General features: G+C 33.5%; 1 long non-coding RNA gene across 1 annotated transcript; it reads right to left on the reverse strand.

The window, feature by feature from the left end:
• Positions 1-15,187: 15,187 nt before the first annotated feature.
• On the reverse strand, positions 15,188-21,368 carry LOC149416283 (uncharacterized). Its single transcript, XR_016303528.1, has 3 exons — positions 21,279-21,368; positions 15,533-15,685; positions 15,188-15,400 (listed from the first exon to the last, which is right to left on the reverse strand). It is a non-coding gene; the product is annotated as an uncharacterized LOC149416283 (long non-coding RNA).
• Positions 21,369-22,298: the final 930 nt, after the last annotated feature.

Consider the following 22,298-nt stretch of genomic DNA (forward strand, 5'->3'; position numbering starts at 1 on the left):
TATATTTAATTTATTTGAAATTAACATGAATGAAATTAACATTGGTGTCTCTTAGTTAGTAATTAAACCGAAATGAAACCCTTTCTGTAGTAAAGTAACTTTATTTACTTAATAATAATTTGTGAATAGCATACAAATTTCAAATGAATGAATGGTTTGTTTTGGGTTCTAGTAGGCGCCTACAACGTACATGAGATTTAGAGGTTATTTTTAACAAAACGGCATATAATTATTGTCTTATTAGAGGTACATTATAAATATTATTAATGGGAATTTGTACCTACTGGCTACACTAAGTAGCTATTCAGCAGGAGCTTACAATATTATATAAAACAGATTTCAAAGTACAGCAAATGAAAATTACAGCACAATAATAATGTACATAAAAATATATTTCTTGGGACGAGAGTATATTTAGAAATTTCCAAATTACTAGTATGAAAAGGGATGAGGTTTATAAGTATTTAGGATACCCACAATCAAATAGATTAGACCATAGTAGTATTAAAAATGATATTAGGATTGAATTTCACAATAGGATCAGGAAAATTTTAAAATGCAATCTATCTGCTAAAAATTTAGTAAAAGCAATAAATACTTGGGCAATACCTCTATTAACGTACTCATTTGGCATAATTAAATGGTCTGATACAGATTTAGATAACTTAGAAAGATTAATTAGAACTACGCTAACAAAGTTTAATTGCCATCATCCAAATTCAGCTATAGAACGAGTTAATTTACCTAGAAATTTAGGAGGTAGAGGTATAGTCAAAATAACTTCTTTGAAACATAATCAGGTAGAAATGCTAAGAACTTTTTTCCATAGGAAAGCTCATAGCTCAGAAATGCACAAAATAATTTGCAAGGCAGATAGAAATATTACACCTTTAAATTTATACGATGAGAATGCCAACATTTTTATAAATCCCAACCAGGAATTATTAGATTCCTGGTCAAATAAAATTTTACACGCAAAACACTTCAATTATCTCAACCAAACGTATGTTGACAAAATTTCGTCAAACAAATGGTTGAGTATTGGAGAGTTGAGCGCAGAAATAGAAGGATTTATGCTTGCCATTCAGGATAGAGTCATTAATACTAAACATTATAGAAAGCATATAATCAAAGATACAAATCAAATTGATGATTTGTGTAGAAAATGTTTGGCTTTTCCGGAAACTATAGAACATATTATATCGGGATGTTCTATATTAGCACCGTCCGAGTATACATTTAGGCACAATCAAGTTTTAAAAATAATTCACCAAAATTTGGTAATTAAACATAACTTGATTGACTGCCGTAATATAGTACCATACTATGAATACGAACCAAATTCATTTTTAGAGAACGAATTTTATAAAATATATTATGATAAAACTATACTAACAGACCGAGCGATTAGTCATAATAGACCCGATATAGTTTTACATGACAAAATTAAAAAAATAACTTATATCATTGATGTCGCTATTCCAAATTCCTGTAACATTCAAAAATCTGTTAATGAAAAAATTAGAAAATACACAGATTTAGGAAACGAAATAAAAAGATTTTGGCATTCTCAGACTATAAAAATATTACCATTCGTTATTTCGGCTACTGGCATTATACCTAGCTCTCTCATTAAAAATTTAGGCGTATTAGATCTATCAAAAAATTTATATATAAAGATGCAAAAGTCGGTCATTTTGAATACATGTAGGATAACGAAAGATTTTTTAAATATTTATGTTGAGGGATCAGTAGGATTTATAGGCCCTGTTAGAAGTACTACCGAGCCGAACCCTCTGATATGAAAATATCTGGAGACGGTGAATTTTTTTTCCCATTTGATCTCTGGTGAGTTGACGTGTTGTTGTTCTTGTATTGTTTTGTATTTATTTTGCTTATATAATGCACTTACATAATGTTGATTGACTAGATGATCATTTGTGGAAAAGTGAGTGGAAGGGTTAAGTTTTTCCTCTGGGGAAGATTTAACCCGGACAACTAAATCGGAAGTTTAAGAAAAAAAAAAAAAAACTTGTATAATAATTTATTTTAATTGTACGTATGTTGATATTCGAATCTTATTAATTATTTATAAAAATGTTAATTGCATATGCATACATATTTGAAATTCGTGGCTAACAGAAATAATACTAATGTTGCTAAATCATTGCCAGGAATGAAAATTTGTGATTGAAATTTCGCTAGTACCTGCTTACCAAAAATATTACCATACTAATGAAAATAAATTTCAACCGGAATATGCAAACAATTTTTTTTACGATAGGAATAGTCTTGATATTCGAGTTTCTATTTTCGAATCCTACCCCAACGGAAAATAAATTGCCTCAAAAAAAAGAAAAAAGTTTACACTCCGAGCGATTCATTCGAATGGACCATTCGATTCTTTTAATGTTTCGGTTAAAAAAATCGATTATATAAATATTTCGATCATTTCCATCACTATTTCGTAAGTTGAAAAGTCAGTTGAAGTTTTTACGTAAATATTTTGAATTTTCTTTCACCCATCTAAAAATAATGTTACGTGCTAGAATTCTTCAAGGTGATAAATTAATGCCGTGTTGTGTTAAAGTGTGTTATCCGGTCTATCTCCACCAATTGAAAGAAGGACCCGAACCCGTTGTAAAATACAGGTACTAACCTCTCGTTCTTTTATACAATGTTCCTGATTTCTGAATGTACTTCATTGGCTAATAATTTAATTAATTTTCCTTTTCAGACCTATCCGTATTCCGACGCGATACAATACCACGTATAAGGATGCTAAAACTGCTAAAAAAAAGCCACGATTACATCATACAAGGTCATTTAAACCTCTCCAGAATTGCATCATGTAAGTATTCAGATTTAACCAGCATTTTCCATGATGTTTGCTGACGACAAAGCTGTGGAAATTATATGAAACCCTTGCAGGAGAATTTGAATAACTTCTAGTGCTGTGGCAATAATAATGAACACTTAAATTTGTTGAATATGTATTTTGTGTATATATTCTTGTATTTTTGTGCAAGGTCAAATTAAATCTTATTAAGTTGTTGCAGTAAGACTGGGTTCGATTCCTAGTTGAGACCGTTACTTTTTATTTTTCTGTCTTGTTCTGTTTCATGTTTTGTTTAGAAATATTAGTTTTATCTTCTACTTCAATGATAAATCAATGCTCAATACATCGGTTGTACTGACCCTGTTTTGTATTACTGTCCATTGTCTTTTTGAAAATAAAAAGTATTTTTATGTGTGCATAGCTGTGGGTTTTTTTTATTTTCCTTTTCCTGCATTCCAATATTTTTATTTTTAAAATATAATTTTTGTGGGCTATTTAATGAACGATGTTCGCTGGGTGTTGTTATATTGTTTATGGTTACACTTTTTTTAAATGGCCTTGAGATTTATTTATGGTCCACAATATATTTACCTGTCTGGACCAAACGACCGTTTTATCTGTGGTCGTCTGTGGTTAAGGGGGTGACAAAATGGCGCCATACAAAAAGCCCGAAGATATCGATCTAGAGAGTGGTTTATTTATGTATTTGACAATCGAAAAATAATATTTGTGTTGTAGAAGTCCTAACAATTTATAGAAATTGGTCTGCGACATTCTTGTATATTTCTTAAATTGATCGTTGTCAACTGTCGCCATGTCTTTAAACAAATTATGGAAATGTCCTGTTTTCTTCCTTTTATGATTAATGGGACGCACACTCCAACGTCGGTTTTTCCTTATATTTTTCGACAACTGTGTGTCTCCTATTGCAGCGTTGAAGCCTTAGCCCCAGAATTGACAAAAAGCATTCCACATGCAACAATATTTTATGAATCCATCGTTTCAATATTTATTTATATAAAACAATATTACTTTTATAAGATGGAGGAAGAATATACTCTCGGTTGACAGTTGACATAGACTAGTGACAGCGGCATAGTCACTTCTATGGACGTATTCTATTCTATTCCTATTTCAATTATAAACGACGATTTAAAATATTACAGATAACGGATTACGGCACCGGCCTATTCTTACCGCTTACTCCTATTATAAACGGGCCTTTAACTGTCAAAACTAGCGTATTTTAAATCATTGTAAATATTCATAGTAAACACGGGTAGCTTGGTACCACTCTAGGTACATAGCGGCAAGCGACCGCCGTTCAACAACAACTATGTCAATAGTATTTATAGTACATTTTTGTTTACCTTTAAATTAATTATGTTGTTACCTACTTACTACGGCGAATAAAAATTCGTACGACCAAATATCATTCAACGCCACTCATAGGTACATAGTTACTATGCAGTGTCGGCGTTGAGTCACTATTATTATTTATTATTTTCCTTTTGTAAACCGAGCGCAAAAATAATGCACAGTAATGTACATTATATTATAATTTAACATCCTAATTAAATAAAAACTTTACTTTTATTTCTCGTATGTTATAAGGTAAAGATTTGATTAATGTACAATATAGTAAATAAAACTGAACTTTTATTTTATAATTTTTCATGACATTATAGAAACTTTTTATGTGAACATCATACATTGTGACAAATTAAAAGTGTTCATAAATATTGTATTGTACATTCCACCAATATTGCTAAAAAAATGCTCTAATACATTATCTAAACCACTCACATTACTATTTAACTGTGTCTTGACCCTTGGACATTTTCCAGACCGCTGGAAATCAAGCTTCATTACACCGATCTACAAAAAAGGAGACGATACTGACATAGCTAATTATCGCCCCATTTGTATACAGTCAGTACTGCCAAAGCTTTTTGAATCATTGGTCCTTGATGAAATCTATCCCAAATTAATAAAAGTAATTAATCAAAAACAGCACGGTTTTATCAAAGGAAGATCCACCGCAACTAACTTAAGGGTATTACAAAACTTCATTATACAATCATTTGCAGAAAATAAACAAGTCGACTGTGTATATACAGACTTTTCGAAGGCATTCGACAAAGTATCCCATAAACTACTAATCCAAAAACAATTTACTATAGGAATAAGGGATAACATGCTGAAATGGTTTAGTAGCTATTTGTCAAATCGTAGACTGTTCGTTAAAATAAAATCTTGGATGTCGAAGGCTTTCCGGGCTACCAGTGGCCTACCGCAAGGTAGTAACCTTGGCCCGGTTTTGTTCCTCATTTTCATCAATGATATAACCAATTGCTTCAACGATGTCGAGGTATTGCTCTTTGCAGATGACATCAAACTATACAAGAAAATAACTTATATAAATCATTGCCATATACCTACTACAGTCAAATATTAGTAAGTTTAGAGATTGGTGCATTCAAAATAATTTATTTTTAAATGTAGTAATATGCAAAACCTTTACTTTCTTCAGAAACAAAAATCCTGTTTTATTCGAATATTCCATCAATAACACAGCTTTAGAAAAAGTCACGGAAATGAGAGATCTTGGAATTATTTTGGACGAAAAACTAAGTTTCACCAATCATATCCATCAAATTGTGAACAAATGTATGAAAACACTAGGCTTCGTATTAAGAACAACTAAAAACTATAATTCTTTACAAGCCATTAAACTATTAGACGTATCTCTAGTAAGAAGTCTAATTGAATATAACTCAGTAGTTTGGTCTCCATCTTACAAAATTCACATTTACAACATTGAGCGAATACAAAAAAAATTTCTACGTTTTATAAATTTTAAATTAAATATCCCTGTCGAAGACTTAAAACACAATTTCTTATTAAATACTCTAAAAAACATTAGAAGATAGACGTAAAATAAACGATTTAACGTTCTTATTCAAAATACTTAACTATATATTCGACTGTTGTGAACTCCTGCAACTTATAAACATACATACACCCACAGTAACAACACGACAAAATACAATATTCTACAGCAGCACACATAAGCGTAACTACATTGCCCACTCTCCGATACAACGACTTCACACCATGGGGAATCATTACTTGGGTAATGTTGATATATTCAATACCAACTTGGCAAGTTTTGTGGATCATTTAAAACATTTATTTCAACAATACTCCAAAACACATCATGTAAACCTACAAAAAGCTGTAATTTTCTGTTTTTGTTTCTTGTGTTTGTATGACTTGTTGCATAGCTTTTATCAAATGTAATTTTATTCTTATTTTTTATGTTTCAAAGTATCTGTCAACTTAAAATTATTCTACCAACCATGTAAAAGCCCTCTGGGCGTTAAATAAATAAAACAAAAATAAATATATGTGTTACGTTTCTTTGTATCGCGTGGAGACGCTGGAAGGGAGGTATGTGGGACTACTTTATTTCCCCCCACATGTGGAAATACTAACGCGAATTAATCCGCTGCTAAACGCAAGCGAGCATGAGAAGAGAAATCTCCATTCGTTTCAACGTTCGATACATTCGCCAGTATTTCCACTCTTTCTGCCACCGTCACTGCGTTCTGTAAAATTATGATATTCGTCCTCACGAATAAACGAAATTAATTGTGCAGACACTCGTTTCAATCTCCCATCTCCCGAACACAATTTACGGTTTGGGCAGCCGCCATAAATTACAAATAAGTACAGCCCTCATACTACACGCTGCCACAATACAAATATCTCTTTTGAGAACACGAAAAACTGCAGTCGGAACAAGAAAAGGGTTTTTTACCACTGTGAGTCAGCATGTGGTTCTTTAAATTTCCCATTTGAGTACATTAGAAGTTGCACTCAGAACATTAGAAAGGTTTTTCGGCAAGGTGAGACAGCATGTGGCTCGTCAAATGTCCCTTTTGAGTACATGAGTAGCTACACTTCAAACATGAAAAAGGTTTTTTTCCAGTGTGAGTCATCATGTGCCTGATCAGATTGCCTTTATGAGTAAATGAATTATGGCACAAAGAACATGAAAAAGGTTTTTCTCCAGTGTGAGTCAGCATGTGGCTGGTCAGATTGCCTTTTTGAATAAATGAATTGTGGCACAAAGAACATGAAAAAGGTTTTTCTCCAGTGTGAGTTAACATGTGGCTCATGAGAACGCCCTTCCGATGAGATGAATAGTTGCACTCAGAACATGAAAAAGGTTTTTCTCTATTGTGATTCAGCATGTGACTGGTCAGACTGCTCTTTTGAGTAAATGAATTGTGGCACAAAGAACATGAAAAAGGTTTTTCTCCAGTGTGAGTTAACATGTGGCTCATGAGAACGCCCTTCCGATGAGATGAATAGTTGCACTCAGAACATGAAAAAGGTTTTTCTCTATTGTGAGTGAGCATGTGACTGGTCAGACTGCTCTTTTGAGAAAATAAATTGTGGCACAAAGAACAAGAAAAAGGTTTTTCTCCAGTGTGAGTCAGCATGTGGCCCGTCACATGATTTTTTTGAGTAAATGATTTGTTGCACAAAGAACATGCATAAGGTTTTTCTTTAGTGTGAGTCAACATGTGGCTCATCAGAGCGCCCTTCCAATGAGATGAATAGTTGCACTCAGAACATGAAAAAGGTTTTTCTCCATTGTGAGTCAGCATGTGACTGGTCAGACTGCTCTTTTGAGTAAATGAATTGTGGCACAAAGAACATGAAAAAGGTTTTTCTCCAGTGTGAGTCAGCATATGGCTCGTCAGATGACCTTTTTGAGTAAATGAATTGTGGCACAAAGAACATGAAAAAGGTTTTTCTCCAGTGTGAGTCAGCATGTGCCTGGTCAGATTGCCTTTTTGAGTAAATGAATTGTTGCAAAAAGAACATTTAAAAGGTTTTTCCGCAATGTGAGACAGCATGTGGTTAGTCAATAATCTCTTTTGAGTACACGAGTAGTTGCACTTCAAACATGAAAAAGGTTTTTCTTTAGTGTGAGTCAACATGTGGCTCATCAGAACGCCCTTCCGATGAGATGAATAGTTGCACTCGGAACATGAAAATGGTTTTTCTCCAGTATGAGTGCGAAATTGGGGTTCAAAATTTGACATAGGATGGCTGGAGTTTTCCCCAGGATGCGTCTTAAGATCTGGCGACAAATCTGAAACAGAATACGGACAAAAAGGGTTAAGTGTAACTTATAATCTTCACTTACAAATAAAATTAAATAAAAGTAAATTCATAAAAAAGTAGAAAAAGCCTTGATGGCAAAAGTCTCCATAATAATGCTACCTAGAATAACAAAGAAACTATCCATACGTTGGACATTGATATACATAAAAGGTATTATTTTAATTAAAATAACTTGAAATTGAAACATGTTTCTACGATTAAAGATTTAATTGATTAACAATGTAGAAGCGTGAATTTGTAAAGAGACTTTAAGGTTAATTAAGGAAATGGTAATGACCCCAGATGTCTGCTTCCCATGCATTCCCATACTTATGCTTCAAGAACGGAAAACCACTTGCTCATGAGCACCTCTAGTTGTAGTTGGCTAGTTAAAAGTCGATAAAATGATGTTTTCTTCAAACAATATTTATTTATTACAAATGCATTATAATACAAAAAAAAATTCATGTTCCAAATAAGATGAGGTGAAAAGTTAAGAAACCGGGAACCTTTTGGTAGAAATGGCGACTTCCGAATTCGAGCCGTAAGGCTCTCGATTAGTATCCGGTGGTCAGGGTTCAAATAAATATTATTCGATTAGTTTGTGTTATTTCACAATTTTTTCCTTCAAAATAACATACAACCTTCTTGCGCCACGTTGCAGTGGATGTTGAGTGTAAGATATTCTGAGTATCGTCCAGGAGTAAAGACACAAGTCACAATTGAAATGTTGATTAATATGGCTTTGGCCGTGTTTGGTGACAAGAGGTGAATAGCCAGGTAAATCACACTTTTGACTATCGATCTAAAATACCGATAGAATATAATTATAAATGGATAAAAAATATTTATGGATATATTCTTATGAAAATTATTTTCGAATGAAACGTGGCTGAAATAGCTTTGGCTGTGTTTATTCAACTTCCACATCTTTATCTCCTTCCCCTTCCCTTTACCATCAGCCTCACAACATACTCCAATTGCCCCAAGATGGTACGGAGCAGTTTTGACTTTGATGCGGTATTTACAAAAAACAACTCAGCAAGTTTAAAGTGTGGTGTAGTTTGGCAGTTTCCAGCAAAGTCATATTTTATGGCAAATACAAAATATGTGTAAATACGGCAAGAGAGGACGTCGTACCCAAGCATATGTCTTGCCTGCATCACAATTCAAACATGAATCAATGTATCGTAAATTTCTAATGACAAAACTATATTTATTTTTCCACGATATCCATGTGGTAGCTTAGCATCAAAAACTTTTTTTTTCTCAAATTACAGTCTTCACTAAAATTTAATTTATTTTCTGTCTTAGGAATGAGTTTATTAAATTTGGCAAAATAATTTAATTTTCTTTTTTTTCATACAAATCTTATTCGAATTTACTTAACTATTGCAGATAGCAAATAGTTATATATTACATTATTTTTGGGTAACGTTGAATTATTTCTGGAAATATATATACTATTCATCTGCGAAAATTCAGCATTTGCCTAATTTTCAGTTTGGGCCGTTTTTGTATAGATTCACTGAACTATTAAAAAAAAGATTTTACCGGCTGTCTGGTTAATTCTTTCAAAACGTTCTAGGCATTCCTTTTTAATATTCGGCAGGTCTATGTCAATTTCCGTATAAGTAAATCCCCCTCTATTTTCTTCTCGGGGTCGAAAATCCGCCTTGCTGGTAACAGACTCCACTTTAAAGCAACCTGAAAAAATTAAATAAAATTAATTAATCATCGATGTACAAAAAATGTTGAACAGAACTTGAAAGTGAACTTTGAAATTTGTTGAATTGTTTAAATTCTGTGACACAAACCATCCTAAGAGACTAGGTTAATTTAAGAAATAGTAATGCTCCCAGATGTCAGCTTCAGTGATTTGAGTAACTTAAGTGCGAAGTTTTGTTCCGGCGTCAAAGGAGTGATAAGGTAAATACCAAATATACTTATACGCAACAAGAGAGGAAGTAGTGAACACGCAATCGTCCTGTTTGAACGACATTTCATAAAGGACATGGATTCTTAACATCCGAGTTTAACATTTTGTACATATGCATTGCAACTAACTGGCTGTCTGCGTACTTTCCGCATATTGCAAACATTCCTTCTTTACATCTGGGAGGTCGACATCTATATCCGTATTTGAAATTTCACCTCCGCCTCCTTCCTGGGGTCCTAGTTCCGTCTTGATCGTAACAGTCTCTGGATTTAGTAGATCCATGGCACTGCTGTGGTAGCGTTTGGTAATTGTTTCAAGCCCAAACAAACATACCTGAAACAGAACATAGTTGTAATGTAACGGAACTATATGAATAAGCTTTGAACATTTGGTTTCGCTTGGAATAATCTGTCAAACCAATGAAGTCGTATAGTCGTCAAAACACCTAATTCGAAATGAGGATATAATTGCGACTGTATCTTAGACTGAAGTTAAGAAGTATGAAAACGGTTAAAAAAATTGTCTTCGATTGTCAGATAACTAGATTACTCAATAACTAAAGATAAAACCGTATTTTCGTTCTGCCTTTAACAAATATCGGTAATCTGCGATTATTTTTAACCAATGCCCTTCGAATACTAGACTTAAAATAGAAAGTTTGACGTCTTGACGTATTAGTTTGATGTATTAGTTTAAACGTTCCTTACAAAACTTACAAATAGATTACTTAAGTTAGGTGTACCGATTGGGTAAAGTAAAGCTAGGTCGCGTTAGATACAGCGCAATTATGTATTTGAGTATTCCATAGCACTAATTTAAGAACCGTGGTCGGTGAGTTTGATTGGTAACAACGACTGCTATCAAATAGCGATGAATAATTGGTATTACCACTATCCAAAATCTATCATAAGTATAAGATGATAAAATTAACAACGTGGGTTAAACAGAGTATTGAAAAAGGATAAAACGTGTAATGTGTTGACAAAATATTTTAGTAAAGTTCTTCATAGAGAGTAATGAAGTCAAAGTCAATTATAATAATTATCAGGAAACTGACCTTCTAGGTTAATGATAATTTCATTGCAATTGCGTCTTGTATAATATTATTAGGCAATTGGAGGGGACCCACCCTTTCAAAACGACTGTGAAACTGATTTATTAACCTCCTTAGCCGCACACGTCAGGACTAAGAGATTCTTTGTCCCAATGACCATATACAAACCACTCTCTAGATCGATATCTTCGGGCTTTTTGGATGGCCCCATTTTGTCACCCCCTTAACCACAGACGAACACAGATAAAACGGTCGTTTGGTCCAGACAGGTAAATATAAAGTGGACCATAAAGAAATCTCAAGGCCATTTAAAAAAAGCGCAAACATAGACAATATACCTGAACCCAGCTAACATCGTTCATTCACTAGCCCAAAAAAATTATATTTAAAAAATAAAAATACTGGAATGCAGGAAAAGGAAAAAAAATAAAAACCCACGGCTATGCACACATCAAAATATTTTTTATTTTCAAAAAGACAATGGACAGTAATACAAAACAGGGTCAGTACAACCGATGTATTGAGCATTGATTTATCATTGAAGTAGAAGATAATACTAATATATCTAAACAAAACATGAAACATAACAAGACACAGAAAAATTAAAAGTAACAGTCTCAACTAGGAATCGAACCCAGGATTTTTGTCTTACTGCAACAACTTAATATGATTTAATTTGACCTTGCACAAAAATACAAGAATATATACACAGAATATAACGTGTTGAAAGTTATGTCAAGTAATAAAAAAAATAATTAGAAGCAGGGCCGACCCTGTGCGGGCGCAAATGGAGCAGTCCGCTTCGGGCGCTGAATTTCCAAGGGTGATAATACCTAAACTAACGTAAGATTATCTTTCATAAAAACCACGCTACGCATACATACAAAGCATCACAATATAATGGATTACAGTGATCGCCTATCTACTACCTAGGGCCTAGGCATCTACTGGTTTTGACAAGGAGCGCTAAAATTTTACTTGCGCCATGCGCCATTTGGCTCAGGACCGGCCGTGACTAAACGAACAACAATAGTAACGCCTTTTGACTTTTACATGGTATAATTTTAATAATACATAAACCATAATAACAACAAAAGATATTATAAAATAGAAGTTAAGAACATGTAATTAATATTTCTATTTTGGATACTGACAATTCGTGGTGGAATCCATTATCTCTAAATTGTATAAAATAAAGTGACATTCGCGTCTGTCTTTTTGTGCGTTTAGTTCTTCTTAACTATGCAACTGATTTTGATAAGGTTTTCACCGTCATTAAGAGAATTTATTCCGGAAGGTTTAGATAAATCACACATGCATTGACACATATTGATAAAAAGCATACCTTAAAAAGGCCTACAGAAAAAAAGACCTTAAAAAGGTCTGTTATATATATATATATATATACAAATGTTATACATATCACAGTTGCCGTCTGGTCCCCAAAATCTCCTCTTGTGCGTCTTCTGTTTCCTGGGAGAAAGGGCTGCGTCGGACCAAAACAGCTCAAAATGCCCTTCGTCTTACCAAGAAAAAGACAAAATTTGAGACCAATGATTACACTATTCTAGTATTGTACACATATTTAATAAATTTCATGGATAAAATTAATAAAAAATATTTTAAGAAAAAGGGGACATTAATGGTGATGGATTAATTCACTGTTGAACTTTCTTGTATGGGAAAAAATCGCGTTTTATGCAGTTTCTGCAGAATTTGTAGGAAGCGAAAACAAAACTTCTTGAGCGAGTTTCACTGCAATATAAATTAGGTGTACCTAGACCTTCAGAATATTCCTTCAAATGAGGATTCCACACTGTTGAAGCGTACTGTAGGTGACTTACATCTTATAAATATTAGTTAAAGAGTAACAAATTTAAGTGTTAATTATTATTGCCACAGCACTAGAAGTTATTCAAGTTCTCCTGCAAGGTTTTCATATAATTTCCACAGCTTTGTCGTCAGCAAACATTATGGAAAATGCTGGTTAAAACTGAATAAGGTACTTACATGATGCAATTCTGGAGAGGTTAAAATGACCTTGTTTGATGTAATCGTGCCTTTGTTTAGCAGTTTTAGCATCCTAATACGTGGTATAGTATCGCGTCGGAATACGGATAGGTCTGAAAAGGAAAATTAATTAAATTATTAGCCAATGAAGTACATTCAGGAATTAGGAACATTGTATCAAAGAACGAGAGGTTAGTACCTGTATTTAACAACGGGTTCGGGTCCTTCTTTCAATTGGTGGAGATAGACCGGATAACACACTTTAACACAACACAGCATTAATTTATCACCTTGAAGAATTCTATCACGCAACATTATTTTAAGATGGATGAAAGTAAATTCAAAATATTTACGCTAAAAACTTCAACTACTGACTTCATGCTTCAACTTTCGAAATTACGTCTTGGAAATTACCGTTAATTTTTGTCGCAGCATAACCCATGCTTAGCTTTTCTTTCTGTTACACCATTCGCTATGGTAGAGAGCGAGAGATCAAACAACAATTTTTGCTCTGAGCCAATGAGATCTGAGCTTTCAGCCACAACAGCTTTGTCTATAAGAATTTGGGTTGGGAATAACTCCTCCCATCAGTGTTACAAGGTCAGACGAGAGTTGTACGCCCCTGTTCTTTACGTTCTAGTGGCAAGTATCATTTTTTTCTATGGTTTTATCTGTAGGCTACTTCGTGTAATTTTTTAGCAGCCAGATGCATTTTTAACCCGAGGATGATGTTTTAACACACTTTAATCGGAAGGGAATTTCTACCCGTTCGGTCGATTGATGCTTAACGTCGGGAAGGATATTTCTACCTTCTGCGTCCGCCTTATTTCAATGGCAGAAAAGAAGAAATTATCCGATGTTTTTATATGAATATTATATACCAATCTCTTTGTAAAGGTCCCAACTATATGTACATGATTATCAAATTGCAATTCAAGTCTTTTTTGTATTTATCTTAGAGTCTTTTGTGTACATCGGTATTTCAACTAAAATGACCCATATTATTGAACACCTGACACTTGATAGGTATTGAGTTTGAAGATCGAAGAAATACATAAGTAATTTAGATAACATATTCTGTTATTGTAATAATTCAATTCCTGGAACGAGGGTTTTTATTACCCTGAAACCCGAAACAAATCTCTCTATCTCTGTTCCGCACCCACTCAACTCCTAGGTGCGAGCGAGCGGAGAGTGTCGGGCGCATTTAACAAAAGCAGGTATCGGCAAACACAGATAGGCGGACAATAATAAATATTCACAAGTGCATGCCAATTTTTAAAAAGCAAATTGTCGTATCGTTGTGTTCCGAGGAGATAATATTTATATTTACTTTTTCAAACCTTTCAAAATGGATTCTTAAAAATGAAGAAAGTGATGACGAAATCGTCGCAGATAATTTATCTGAATGTTCTAGTAATTATTTGCCTGAAATCCATAGTGAAAGTGAAGAATCGTAGGAGAAGAATGTCAGTAATGCCATTACAGTTTAGTGATTCTGAAAAAAGTGATATGGAGGAAGAACAATGAAATATTAGATGAACAATTTTTAGACGTGAACTTTTACTGATTATATAAATGTGGTTAGAAACTTAAGCCTAATAGTGAATGGTGAAAAACAGATGGTACTTTAGAGAACGTAATAAACGTGTATAAATGCACTTAGAACATGAAAACGGTTTTTATCGACTGTGAGTCATCGCGTGTCTAGTCAAATATCCCTTTCGAGAGCATGAGTAGTTACACTTGGAACATGAAAAAGGCTTTTCTCCACTGTGAGTCATCAAGTGTTTCTTCAAATCTCCCTTCCGAGAACATGAATAGTTGCAGCCGGAGCAAGAGAAAGATTTTTCTCCACTGTGAAGAAGCATGTGGCTCGTCAGATGGGCCTTTTGTGAACATAAATAGTTGCATTTAGCACATGAAAAAGGTTTTTCTCCACTGTGAGTCATCATGTGTCTCGTCAAAGCTCCCTTCCGAGAACATGAATAGGTGCACTCAGAACACAAAAAAGGTTTTACTCCACTGTGGGTCAGCATGTGGCTCGTCAGATGGTGCTTTAAAGAACATGAATAGTCGCATTCGGAACATAAAAAAGTTTTTTCTCCATTGTGAGTCAGCATGTGACTCGTCAGATGTCTCTTTCGAGCACATACATAGTTACAGTGGGAACATGAATAAAGCTTTTCTCCACTGTGTGTCAGCATATGTTTCGTCAAATCTGCCTTTCGAGAACACGAATAGTTGCAAGCGGAACATGAAAAAGGTTTTATTCCAGTGTGGGTATTCAAGTGCCTTCCGAAATTTGACTTCCTAGAGCAGGAGTAGCTACAATGGGGACAAGATAATAGCTGTGCTACAGGATGCCTCATCAGATCTGTCGACAAATATATAAAAAAAATATGAATAGAGAAGGCTTAAGAAGGACGTACATTAAGTAAAAATAAGCACAGTTATTTGTAAATAAAATAAATATGGGATAGGACGAATTGTAAAAAAGCGATTTTACCTGCTATCTGGTTAATTCTTTCAAAGCGTTCTAAGCATTCCTTTTTAACATCCGGCAGGTTTATGTCAATTTCCATACAAGGAAATCCTCCTTTATCTTCTTCACGGGGTTCAGGTTCCGCCTTGACGGTAAAAGCCTCCATATTAATGCAACCTTGAAAACAATACGCACATTGTTAAAACAAGCCTGAGAGAACAGAGTGACAATTGCTAGAATATAAAGATATTTTTAAATACATCTAGAAACTAAATACAAAAACATTAAACTACGCTCCTGGTTTTTGACAGCTTTCGCGTTCGAGGGGTGAGGCTCTAGGCTAGCATTCCAGGGATCGCGGTTTCAAATTCCGTAAAGTAAATTTCATTTGATTAATTCGCGTTATTTAAGGTAAGCTGATCAGAAGTATAATAAATAGGATAATAGAGTCCGGACAATATAAGAAGCTACAATACTAGTTATCGTTTAGTGTTGTACATTGAAATAATAGTTGTTCGATAAATACATATAATAATAAAAACTTTTCAGATGATATCAAAATGACATTTGGTTTAGATAAATGTAGAACGATCCATATAGAGAAAGGCAAAATTGTAGATGGGGACGAGAGTATATTTAGAAATTTCCAAATTACTAGTATGAAAAGGGATGAGGTTTATAAGTATTTAGGATACCCACAATCAAATAGATTAGACCATAGTAGTATTAAAAATGATATTAGGATTAAATTTCAAACTAGGATAAGGAAAATTTTAAAATGCAATCTATCTGCTAAAAATTTAGTAAAAGCAATAAATACTTGGGCAATACCTCTATTAACGTACTCATTTGGCATAATTAAATGGTCTAATACAGATTTAGATAACTTAGAAAGATTAATTAGAACTACGCTAACAAAGTTTAATTGCCATCATCCAAATTCAGCTATAGAACGAGTTAATTTACCTAGAAATTTAGGAGGTAGAGGTATAGTCAAAATAACTTCTTTGAAACATAATCAGGTAGAAATGCTAAGAACTTTTTTCCATAGGAAAGCTCATAGCTCAGAAATGCACAAAATAATTTGCAAGGCAGATAGAAATATTACACCTTTAAATTTATACGATGAGAATGCCAACATTTTTATAAATCCCAACCAGGAATTATTAGATTCCTGGTCAAATAAAATTTTACACGCAAAACACTTCAATTATCTCAACCAAACGTATGTTGACAAAATTAAGTCAAACAAATGGTTGAGTATTGGAGAGTTGAGCGCAGAAATAGAAGGATTTATGCTTGCAATTCAGGATAGAGTCATTAATACTAAAAATTATAGAAGGCATATAATCAAAGATACAAATCAAATTGATGATTTGTGTAGAAAATGTTTGGCTTTTCCGGAAACTATAGAACATATTATATCGGGATGTTCTATATTAGCACCGTCCGAGTATACATTTAGGCACAATCAAGTTTTAAAAATAATTCACCAAAATTTGGTAATTAAACATAACTTGATTGACTGCCGTAATGTAGTACCATATTATGAATACGAACCAAATTCATTTTTAGAAAACGAATTTTATAAAATATATTATGATAAAACTATACTAACAGACCGAGCGATTAGTCATAATAGACCCGATATAGTTTTACATGACAAAATTAAAAAAATAACTTATATCATTGATGTTGCTATTCCAAATTCCTGTAATATTCAAAAATATGTTAGTGAAAAAATAAGAAAATACACAGATTTAGGAAATTAAATAAAAAGAATTTGGCATTCTCAGACTATAAAAATATTACCATTCGTTATTTCGGCTACTGGCATTATACCTAGCTCTCTAATTAAAAATTTAGGCGTATTAGATCTATCAAAAAATTTATATATAAAGATGCAAAAGTCGGTCATTTTGAATACATGTAGGATAACAAAAGATTTTTTAAATATTTATGTTGAGGGATCAGTAGGATTTATAGGCCCTGTTAGAAGTTCTACCGAGCCGAACCCTCTGATATGAAAATATCTGGAGACGGTGAATTTTTTTTTCCCATTTGATATCTGGTGATTTGACGTGTTGTTGTTCTTGTATTGTTTTGTATTTATTTTACTTATATAATGCACTTACATAGTGTTGATTGACTAGCTGATCATTTGTGGAAAAGTGAGTGGAAGGGTTAAGTTTTTCCTTTGGGGAAGACTTAACCCGGACAACTAAATCGGAAGTTTAAAAATAAAGTAGAGAATAGGTAATTAAGGTACTATAAAAGTAGTTGCGGAACAATATTTAGTAACATTTTTGATGTTAGTAAAATAAATATAAATTTATTATACAGAACATAGCTTAACATCACTACAACAAATAACAGAACGGTTTGTTGTAAAGCAAATTTGTAATCAACAGACATTTATTACGCCTGATTGGGTGTTTTATAGAACATAGAAAAATTTATATATGTAAAGTGGGCTTGTAAGTAAAAATAAATTTAAGAGATCAGTTACAAAAAATCTAATATGTTGATTTTTAGTCACCGAGTGGTGGCGGTAAACATCGATTGAACTATACTTAATACATAGTCTGTGTAGCCTCTGAATTGGCGAATTTTCGATATAAATACTAGCAGACTTTGGAACATTATAGGGAGCAGTCTGTTTTGTCTTTCGCGTAGGTAAATGCAAAGTAATAAGGTCCGTTAAATCCATGGCGTCTAATTTCCATTCGCTATCTTGAAGAGACAAAATAAATCAGTCGTTGTGCGCCTTGATGATAAGTCGGTCAAATTTAGTAAGTCCATTAAAAAGGTGTTATTAGGATCTTCGACTGGAATTCCTAATTTATAATTAATAAATCTTAGAAATTTATTCTGCACTCTCTCGATTTTTGAGTTCGTGAATCTTACACAATGGAGTCAAGATTGCCTAATTATACTCTAGATTGCTTCTCACCAACCTGCGAATAGTAATTTAATTGAATTAATTTTTTTTAAATCGAAAATTGAAGAATGAGAAGCAATAGTTAATTTACAAAAAAATAATACCGTGATCCTTAATTTGCTCCGGTCTTTTTAGAATAATGTTATTGATGGTATATTGATGCATGATAGGGTTTTTGTTACGGGCAAAAGTATATTTGACATTTTTCAATATTTAGGAATAGTCCATAACGGGTGCACCACTCTTGTAGTCTCACAATATGTAGTTGTAATACATAACAGTCATTGAGATTAGTAACGGTTTTGTAATTTTAAGATCATCAGCAAATAGGAGTATCATAAATCCATCAAAAACGGTAGTTATGTCGTTGATAAAAAAGGAAAACAATATTCGTCCCAAATGAGAAACTGGTGTGAAAAGTGTGAATAAAGTTGAACTGATATTTTTCTTTTGTGTAGATAACTTTAAAGCCATCTTAAATTATTCCATGTTATTCCAATAGTATTTTTAATTAAAATTTACTGTGAGACTTTGTCAAAAGCCTTACTAAAGTCGGTGTACAACTACGTCCGTTTGATGACGTTTTTACATAGTATTAAATAAATACTCTTCATAAATTATGTAGTTTGTTAGAGTAGAAATATTTGCGATGAAACCATGTATACGGTGCGAGATTATTTTATTGATATCGGGCGAGAGTTTAGAGAGCAGAGCAAATTCAAATAATCGGGATTGACGACTGAATACATATAGGTCTACAGTTAGAGATATCCGATTTATGACCTTTCTTAAAGATTGGAGACAAGAAGCTTGTTTTACATTTTTTGGAAAGGTGCCGACTTTTAGAGATAAGTTAAAAAGTTCAGTAAAGGGATAAGTAGGAGACATTTTGATAAGGTGATTGGAGGAATGTTAACAGGACCAGCCGATTTGTAATATGAAAGGATTTTAACATTTCCTTATCTGTGGTGTGTATTTACTACACATTGCTTCTAATAACTTTAATAACTCTATAAATATAATAATTTCTGGGTTCAGATTTTAGGTATTCCTCCGTTGTACATTTATGCTTCGAATTCAAAAATAAAATTTTACATACTTTTCAAATTCAATTAAAAATCAGAGATTTTTGTTAAAAATCGGAAACAAATACACTAATACAATCAACTGTGTGACACTGCTACGAGAAGAGTGTGTGAGGAAATTACACGATATTGATGTCCCAGTTTAGTTCGCTATGCGATATCATGAGAAATCCACACGTCCGCAGTTGTATTTTGACTTAGACCATCGATACCTACGACCGCATAGCTGTGTGTGTGCTAGCCGCCAACCAGTCGGTCGCGTACCGTCGTTAGATGTGGACCCCTTCCACGTTTTTTTAGCATCTGCTGATGGGTTTTTCATGTTTTCAACAATTAAATTACAATTATTATCACTTTTGTTCATATTTTTCCGATATTATATCGCTTATTTTGAGATGTGTAGGTATTGCTTAACAGCACCGGAACGCGTGGATTTTTTTAGCACAGTAAGGGAAAGGTTAAATAAAGTTAAAATATCACTTTTTTCGAATATGCATTGATATAGTAATTAAAATAAGTTCCAAAGTGAAAATACTCTCATTATCGCTTGGCTTGAAGGACACAATTTAAACGTTAATTTAAATGATTTTGGCCGTGTTCGGTTACCATATCGTATTGGCCAGTTACCTCACAGCTTTCACTTCCCTATATCCTTCCCCTTCACTCTTTTTTCAGCTTCTCAACTTACCCTTATTGCTACACAAGGTTAGGAAAGGTTGGGACGCTGGTGTGGTATTCACAAAAACATAATTTTAAGTTTTGTGATGGATTTTGGGTGTTTCCGGCAAATATACAATTCGTGGTAGCGGTACCTACCTCCCTGGCCTACGAGATATAGACGGGCGGCGATCGGCAACCGTCCGTGGCTTGATATTAAATCACTCTGGTACTGTACTCGCTGAGATACAGTCTTAATACACTGGCTGTGATAATACTAAAATACTCTTTAACTATTGCCCGCCATCCAGATCAAACATCAATTTTTTTAGATATGCTAAGGAACTAACTGGCTGTCTGAGTACTCTCCGGCTTTTGCAAGCATTCCTTCTTTATATCTGGGAGTACTAAATCTACATCCGTATACGGCATTTCACCTCCACTTTCTTCCTGGAGCTCTGTATCCTTCTTGATGACAACAGTATCTGGATTTAGTAGATCCATGGCACTGCTGAAGTAGGATTTGGTAATTGGCACAAGCCAAAACAAATATACCTGAAACAGAACATAGTTATAACGGAACTCCAGTTTGAATGATCTTTAAAAGCTTTGTTTCGCTTGGAATATTCTGTCAAAACAATTATATCGTACTTATGCATAACGCAAATAAGGATATAATTATTATGACTATCTTGACCTTGACATTTTAAAACGTTTTATGGAATCGTTGTCAATCGTCGGATAACTCAACATATACTATAAACATATCTAAAGTTGAACCGCTATACAATTTATTGGGTCCACCATTCGGCTTCCAACAATACAATGACTATCGATATTTGAAAGGCTTTCGAAACACTTAATAGGTAGACGTCTAATATACTGATCAGGTTCCTCAAACAAAACGCCAGTAGATTTCCTAACTTAGGTGTACTGATTGGGGTAAGATAAGCAAGTTGCGTTAGATACAGCGCGGTTGTGCATTTGAGCCAGCCATAGCCCAAATTAAAGATCAATGATCGCTCAGTTTCATTTATATTAACGCCGCTACCAAAATGAGTAGCGTGATATAAGCATAAGTACTTACCAATAGCTATTAGAAGCCTGTGATTAAAAACTAAACGGCGTGGGTTAAACAGTTTACAGGATATTACGTCGATTTCGAGTTTGGAATCAGGATGAAACAATTGCCAGTGAAGAAACATGTGTCAAAAAATGTTAGTTGTACACAGACAATAACGAAGTCATAGACAATTATTATTTATTTATTGACCCTTTCAAACATTGCGTTTCAAGTATTTATTTTGCAAGAACTTTATAAAACATACATTGCAAAAGCGATAGAGAGAATTACAAACTGTAATGTTTTCATATGACGAGCGTGTAGGTAAATTGTTACGGTGTACCGTTCAGTACTTTCAACACTTTTTTTCAGTTTGCAATGTTTTATGGGTACTTCTTATTTTATTTTTTTAATTTCTGAAAACATAAAAACTGTTTTTGAAACAAGATAAAATTATCTTTCCGGTGTACTTTTATAAAATATACATTATTATTTATAAATCATATAATTTTTGTAAGAGTCGTGGCCGACGAATTCTTAGATTCTTCTTGTTGATAATAAAAACACGTCGGTACTTTAAACGTACGATTATTCTGCATGGTGTACAGTGTAAAGTTGTTGTTCCGTTGATATCAAAGACAAGAGAAACACAATGGACAGCGTACGTACTTTTTATACTACCATTCATGCTGTCTCCCTCAGGCACTCGGTTTCTTTCATATTCGCAAACACACGATCACCACATTCCTAGACACTTAAACCAACATTATTATCTTATTACTAATTATAATACACTTTTTTAATTACAAACATAAATCGAACAGGCAGAAAACCTTCCAGAGTTTATTATAATTGCAATGTTTTGTCGGAAACAGCCTTAGGTGAAAACGGAACTTTATCATGTAGAAGTATCATAATAGTAATTTATTCTGTATTAAATCGACTATAAGACAGTGTTCTCCAGTTCTCATACTATATAATATATTGTAGGTCTTTTTTTGTAATGATTTGTAAAAAAATGAAAATATATTGTAAAATACATAC

Source organism: Hesperophylax consimilis, chromosome 17, assembly GCF_061612785.1.
Source record: "Hesperophylax consimilis isolate HC1 chromosome 17, BYU_Hcon_1.0, whole genome shotgun sequence".
Lineage (NCBI taxonomy): Eukaryota > Metazoa > Arthropoda > Insecta > Trichoptera > Limnephilidae > Hesperophylax > Hesperophylax consimilis.